Genomic DNA, 7,182 nt, shown 5'->3' with positions numbered 1-7,182 from the left:
CCAGATCTGCTGCAACCTGTCCACCACAGAATCCACACCAGGACAGTCCGAAGACTCAACCTGTCCTGAAGAGAAACGAGGATGGAACCCAGAATTGCAGAAAAATGGAGAGACCAAGGTAGCCGAGCTGGCCCGATTATTAAGGGCGAACTCAGCCAACGGCAAAAATGACACCCAATCATCCTGGTCAGCGGAAACAAAACATCTCAGATATGTTTCCAAGGTCTGATTGGTTCGTTCGGTCTGGCCATTAGTCTGAGGATGGAAGGCCGAGGAGAAAGATAGGTCAATGCCCATCCTACCACAAAAGGCTCGCCAGAACCTCGAGACAAACTGGGAACCTCTGTCAGAAACAATATTCTCAGGAATGCCATGTAAACGAACCACATGCTGGAAGAACAAAAGCACCAAATCAGAGGAGGAAGGCAATTTGACCAAAGGCACCAGATGGACCATTTTAGAAAAGCGATCACAGACCACCCAAATGACCGACATTTTTTGAGAAACGGGAAGGTCAGAAATGAAATCCATCGAAATATGTGTCCAAGGCCTCTTCGGGACCGGCAAGGGCAAAAGCAACCCACTGGCACGTGAACAGCAGGGCTTAGCCCTAGCACAAATTCCACAGGACTGCACAAAAGCACGCACATCCCGCGACAGAGATGGCCACCAGAAGGATCTAGCAACCAACTCCCTGGTACCAAAGATTCCTGGATGACCGGCCAGCACCGAACAATGAAGTTCAGAGATAACTTTACTAGTCCACCTATCAGGGACGAACAGTTTCTCGGCCGGACAACAATCAGGTTTATTAGCCTGAAATTTCTGCAACACTCTCCGCAAATCAGGGGAGATGGCAGACACAATGACTCCTTCCTTGAGGATACTCGCCGGCTCAGATAACCCCGGAGAGTCGGGCACAAAACTCCTAGACAGAGCATCCGCCTTCACATTTTTAGAGCCCGGAAGGTATGAAATCACAAAATCAAAACGAGCAAAAAATAACGACCAACGGGCCTGTCTAGGATTCAAGCGCTTGGCAGACTCAAGATAAGTAAGGTTCTTATGATCAGTCAAAACCACCACGCGATGCTTAGCACCCTCAAGCCAATGACGCCACTCCTCGAATGCCCACTTCATGGCCAGCAACTCTCGGTTGCCCACATCATAATTACGCTCAGCAGCAGAAAATTTCCTGGAAAAGAAAGCACATGGTTTGAACACTGAGCAACCAGAACCTCTCTGTGACAAAACCGCCCCTGCACCAATCTCAGAAGCATCAACCTCGACCTGGAATGGAAGAGAAACATCAGGTTGACACAACACAGGGGCACAGCAAAAACGACGCTTCAACTCCTGAAAAGCTTCCACGGCAGCAGAAGACCAATTAACCAAATCAGCACCCTTCTTGGTCAAATCGGTCAATGGTCTGGCAATGCTAGAAAAATTACAGATGAAGCGACGATAAAAATTAGCAAAGCCCAGGAATTTCTGCAGACTTTTTAGAGATGTCGGCTGAGTCCAATCCTGGATGGCCTGAACCTTAACCGGATCCATCTCGATAGTAGAAGGGGAAAAGATGAACCCCAAAAATGAAACTTTCTGCACACCGAAGAGACACTTTGATCCCTTCACGAACAAGGAATTAGCACGCAGTACCTGGAAAACCATTCTGACTTGCTTCACATGAGACTCCCAATCATCTGAAAAGATCAAAATGTCATCCAAGTAAACAATCAAGAATTTATCCAGATACTCACGGAAAATGTCATGCATAAAAGACTGAAAAACAGATGGAGCATTGGCAAGTCCGAACGGCATCACCAGATACTCAAAATGACCCTCGGGCGTATTAAATGCCGTTTTCCATTCATCTCCCTGCCTGATTCTCACCAGATTATACGCACCACGAAGATCAATCTTAGTAAACCAACTAGCCCCCTTAATCCGAGCAAACAAGTCAGAAATCAATGGCAAGGGATACTGAAACTTAACAGTGATCTTATTAAGAAGGCGGTAATCAATACACGGTCTCAGCGAACCATCCTTCTTGGCTACAAAAAAGAACCCTGCTCCCAATGGTGACGACGATGGGCGAATATGTCCCTTCTCCAGGGACTCCTTCACATAACTGTGCATAGCGGTGTGTTCAGGTACGGACAAATTAAATAAACGACCCTTAGGGAATTTACTACCAGGAATCAAATTGATAGCACAATCACAATTCCTATGCGGAGGTAGGGCATCAGACTTGGACTCTTCAAATACATCCTGAAAGTCCGACAAGAACTCTGGGATGTCAGAAGGAATGGATGACGAAATAGACAAAAATGGAACATCACCATGTACTCCCTGACAACCCCAGCTGGTTACCGACATAGAGTTCCAATCCAATACTGGATTATGGGTTTGTAGCCATGGCAACCCCAACACGACCACATCATGCAAATTATGCAGTACCAGAAAGCGAATAACTTCCTGATGTGCAGGAGCAATGCACATGGTCAGCTGGGCCCAGTACTGAGGCTTATTCTTGGCCAAAGGTGTAGCATCAATTCCTCTCAACGGAATAGGACACCGCAAAGGCTCCAAGAAAAATCCACAACGTTTAGCATAATCCAAATCCATCAGATTCAGGGCAGCGCCTGAATCCACAAACGCCATGACAGAATACGATGACAAAGAGCACATTAAGGTAATGGACAAAAGGAACTTGGACTGTACAGTACCAATAACGGCAGAGCTATCGAACCGCCTAGTGCGTTTAGGACAATTAGAAATAGCATGAGTAGAATCACCACAATAGAAACACAGCCTGTTCAGACGTCTGTGTTCTTGCCGTTCTACTTTAGTCATAGTCCTGTCGCACTGCATAGGCTCAGGTTTACTCTCAGACAATACCGCCAGATGGTGCACAGATTTACGCTCGCGCAAGCGACGACCGATCTGAATGGCCAAGGACATAGACTCATTCAAACCAGCAGGCATAGGAAATCCCACCATTACATCCTTAAGAGCTTCAGAGAGACCCTTTCTGAACAAAGCCGCTAGTGCAGATTCATTCCACAGAGTGAGTACTGACCACTTCCTAAATTTCTGACAATATACTTCTACATCATCCTGACCCTGGCATAAAGCCAGCAGATTTTTCTCAGCCTGATCCACTGAATTAGGCTCATCGTAAAGCAATCCCAGCGCCTGGAAAAATGCATCAACATTACTCAATGCAGAATCTCCTGGTGCAAGAGAAAACGCCCAGTCCTGTGGGTCGCCGCGCAAAAAAGAAATAATAATCAAAACCTGTTGAATAGGATTACCAGAAGAATGAGGTTTCAAGGCCAAAAATAGCTTACAATTATTTCTGAAGCTCAGGAATTTAGTTCTGTCACCAAAAAACAAATCAGGAATCGGAATTCTTGGTTCTAGCATCGATTTCTGATCAATAGTATCTTGAATCTTTTGTACATTTACAACGAGATTATCCATTGAGGAGCACAGAGCCTGAATATCCATGTCCACAGCTGTGTCCTGAAGCACTCTAATGTCTAGGGGAAAAAAAAGACTGAAGACAGAGCTAAGAAAAAAAAATGATGTCAGGATTTCTCTTTTCCCTCTATTGGGAATCATTGGTGTGGCTCCTTGTACTGTTATGGCCGGCAATCAGGCAACACAGCGTGCAGTAATCAGCGCACATACAGAGATCTGGCAATAACCAAAAACAATAGGACGAGCTCTGAGACGTGGAATCTCTGTAGACTGCAGTACCTGATCTATCCTCACACAACTATAAGCAGCAGTGGATTGCGCCTATCACTACCTATGCAACTCGGCACTGCCTGAGGAGCTGACTAGCCTGAAGATAGAAATACAAGCCTGACTTACCTCAGAGAAATACCCCAAAGGAATAGGCAGCCCCCCACATATAATGACTGTTAGCAAGATGAAAAGACAAACGTAGGAATGAAATAGATTCAGCAAAGTGAGGCCCGATATTCTAGACAGAGCGAGGATAGCAAAGAGAACTATGCAGTCTACAAAAAACCCTAAAACGAAAACCACGCAAAGGGGCAAAAAGACCCACCGTGCCGAACTAACAGCACGGCGGTGCACCCCTTTGCTTCTCAGAGCTTCCAGCAAAAGTTAATAGCAAGCTGGACAGAAAAAACAGAAAACAAACTAGAAGCACTTATCTAGCAGAGCAGCAGGCCCAAGGAAAGATGCAGTAGCTCAGATCCAACACTGGAACATTGACAAGGAGCAAGGAAGACAGACTCAGGTGGAGCTAAATAGCAAGGCAGCCAACGAGCTCACCAAAACACCTGAGGGAGGAAGCCCAGAGACTGCAATACCACTTGTGACCACAGAAGTGAATTCAGCCACAGAATTCACAACACTAAACCCAATTGAGCATGCATTTCACTTGCTCAAATCCAGACTTAAGACGGAAAGACCCACAAACAAGAAGGCTGCGGCTGTAAAGGCCTGGCAAAGCATTAAGAAGGAGGAAACCCAGCGTTTGGTGATGTCCATGGGTTCCAGACTTAAGGCAGTGATTGCCTCCAAAGGATTTGCAACAAAATATTGAAAATAAAAATATTTTGTTTGGGTTATGTTTATTTGTCCAATTACTTTTGACCTCCAAAAATGTGGAGTGTTTGTAAAGAAATGTGTACAATTCCTAGATTTTCTATCAGATATTTTTGTTCAACCCTTCAAATTAAACGTTACAATCTGCACTTGAATTCTGTTGTAGAGGTTTCATTTCAAATCCAATGTGGTGGCATGCAGAGCCCAACTCGCGAAAATTGTGTCACTGTCCAAATATTTCTGGCCCTAACTGTATATACTACGTGGCCGGCCGCGAACAATCAGCGACAGGCGCACTCCGGCTGCAAATTGGTGTGGGATTTGAACCACGCTCCGCTAATTGGTCACGCCCGGCCAGCCGAATTCTGTATATTTATTGTATTATTCTAAAATCTTTATAAATAAACTACATATATATTCTAGAATACCCGATGCGTTAGAATCGGGCCACCATCTAGTTAACTATAATTAGGGCCATTTGGTTTCAACTAAGGGGGCAGCATTTAGCGGGTACCCCAATGAAAGCTAAACAGACCCCATTATAAAGGGATATGTATGATGGTTTTTATATCCCTCATGCAACAAATTCAGTGTTCAACAAACTGATGATGATTCTAGTGCCATATTCCTGTATGGACAGTGGTTCTGGTCATGTATTAATGTACTGATGGTGGTTCTGGTCTGGTATTCCTGTATTGATGGTGATTGTGGTGACATCTTCATGTAGTCATCGTTGTTCTGGTGATGTATTCATGTACTATTGATGGCTCTGGTGATGTATTCACATAGTGATGATGGTTCTGGTGCTGTATTCATCATCAGAACTATCATCAGTGTATGAATATGAAACCAAAATCATCATCAGTACATGAATTCATCACCAGAGCCATCAACAATGCATACAATGGCATCATAACCACTATCAGTAAATTAATAGGTCACTAGAACCACCATCAGTAAATGAATATATCACCTGATCCACAATCAGTAGATAAAGGCATCACCAGAAGCACTATCAGTGCATTAATGCATCACCAGAACCTCCATCCGTACATGAAAACATCACAAGAACTACAGTAAACATCAGTAAAAAAGCTTAGTACAGCAATCAATTGTAATGTCAAGTCAGGCCCATATACATTTTGTATTTCAGGAACCTACAACTTCCAGTATGTCCTTAAGAACAGTAAGGAGATTCTGGGAGTTCTTGTTATCAGTTATTATCAGACAGTGGACCATACAGGAACTGCAGTACTGATAAGACATTGTCAGTATCATCAAGTAAACATTTACATCCAGATATCTTATAGATGACATCTTCTCTGATTGAGTAGTTTCTTTATTTTTGTCCTCATCTTGTCCAGATGAAATTGTGACTTTTCACATCCACAGCTCTTCTCTGCAGACTTCCCTCTTCTCCAGCCTTCTACAGAACATCCCGACATGGTTCCCTTAAAAATAAGTGTTATTAAAATGCCCTCTGTATAAAAATATCTGTTCATAATATGACCTAAATAAGCCTTTTATGGTATATGGCCTCCACACTGTCTGCCCTTATGAGCTATGCCTACCACACTGTCCACCTTAATGAGGTATAACCAGCCCACTGTAAGCCTTTATCAGCTATAACCGCCTCATCATATGCCGCTATGAACCATGGCCTATAGCATGGCTGTCCTCCACTGTTTCCTCTAGTACTCTATAATTCCACACTGTGGCCCCACCATGCTAACCTCTCTCCATACTGTGCCCTCATTTCACGCTGTCCCCTCTCCATATTGATACTGTGCCCCTTTTTCACACTGTCCCCATCCTGCCTACCACGTTGTCCTCTCAAAACTACCCCATCCTCACACTGTCCTCCTACACAGTATGATGGTCACCACAGCCGCCCAAACAGTAATATGATATCCACAACAGCCTTTTATATACAATATAATGACCCCCCACAGCACCCCACACAGTATGATATCTACCATAGCCCCCAGCATACAGTATTATGTCCCGCAAAGCCCCCTATACTGTATGGTCACCACAGCCCCTTGCGACATCCGATATCCTATGCGTGTGTAAGAGGGTGATGCTGTTATGGACAATAAGAAACACGCTGTCACTTTAAGAGGCTGCATCCCCTTGTCTGGTGTGATGGTATGTTCTGCTTTTCTCCCCTGCTCTTATGTTTGTTTTGAACTGGTCGGTGCTGTGTGCAGGGGTGGAGCTGAAGCAGCGTGTGGAGGGAAAGTTTCAGAGAGAACTGAGAGAACTTTGTGCTGTTCTGGCTGCAAGGAAGATTACACAGCTTGAGACGAACTGCGTCTGTTAAATAGACTTTCCTGGTTACAGCAAAGGGTGGCTGTTCTGTGCTAGTTTGTGAAGCCACGAAGATACTGATAAGGGGACTTATAGTTTCCAGGAGCACCCCTAGGATCCAGAAGCAAAGAGAAGACCACCGTTTTGGACTTCGGGGGCCCCCTGGGACTGTACCTGTGTCCCCAACATCACCATGAGCTTGTTCCTGTTTGGTGCACCTGTTAGGGCCTAGCGCAGGCTTCAGTAGTTAGAGCACGGTAGCCGTGTGGCCTGCGTAGTAAAGGC

Source organism: Ranitomeya imitator, chromosome 1 (assembly GCF_032444005.1).
Source record: "Ranitomeya imitator isolate aRanImi1 chromosome 1, aRanImi1.pri, whole genome shotgun sequence".
NCBI classification, from domain to species: Eukaryota; Metazoa; Chordata; class Amphibia; order Anura; family Dendrobatidae; genus Ranitomeya; species Ranitomeya imitator.
Note: the sequence above shows the minus strand (reverse complement) of the source record.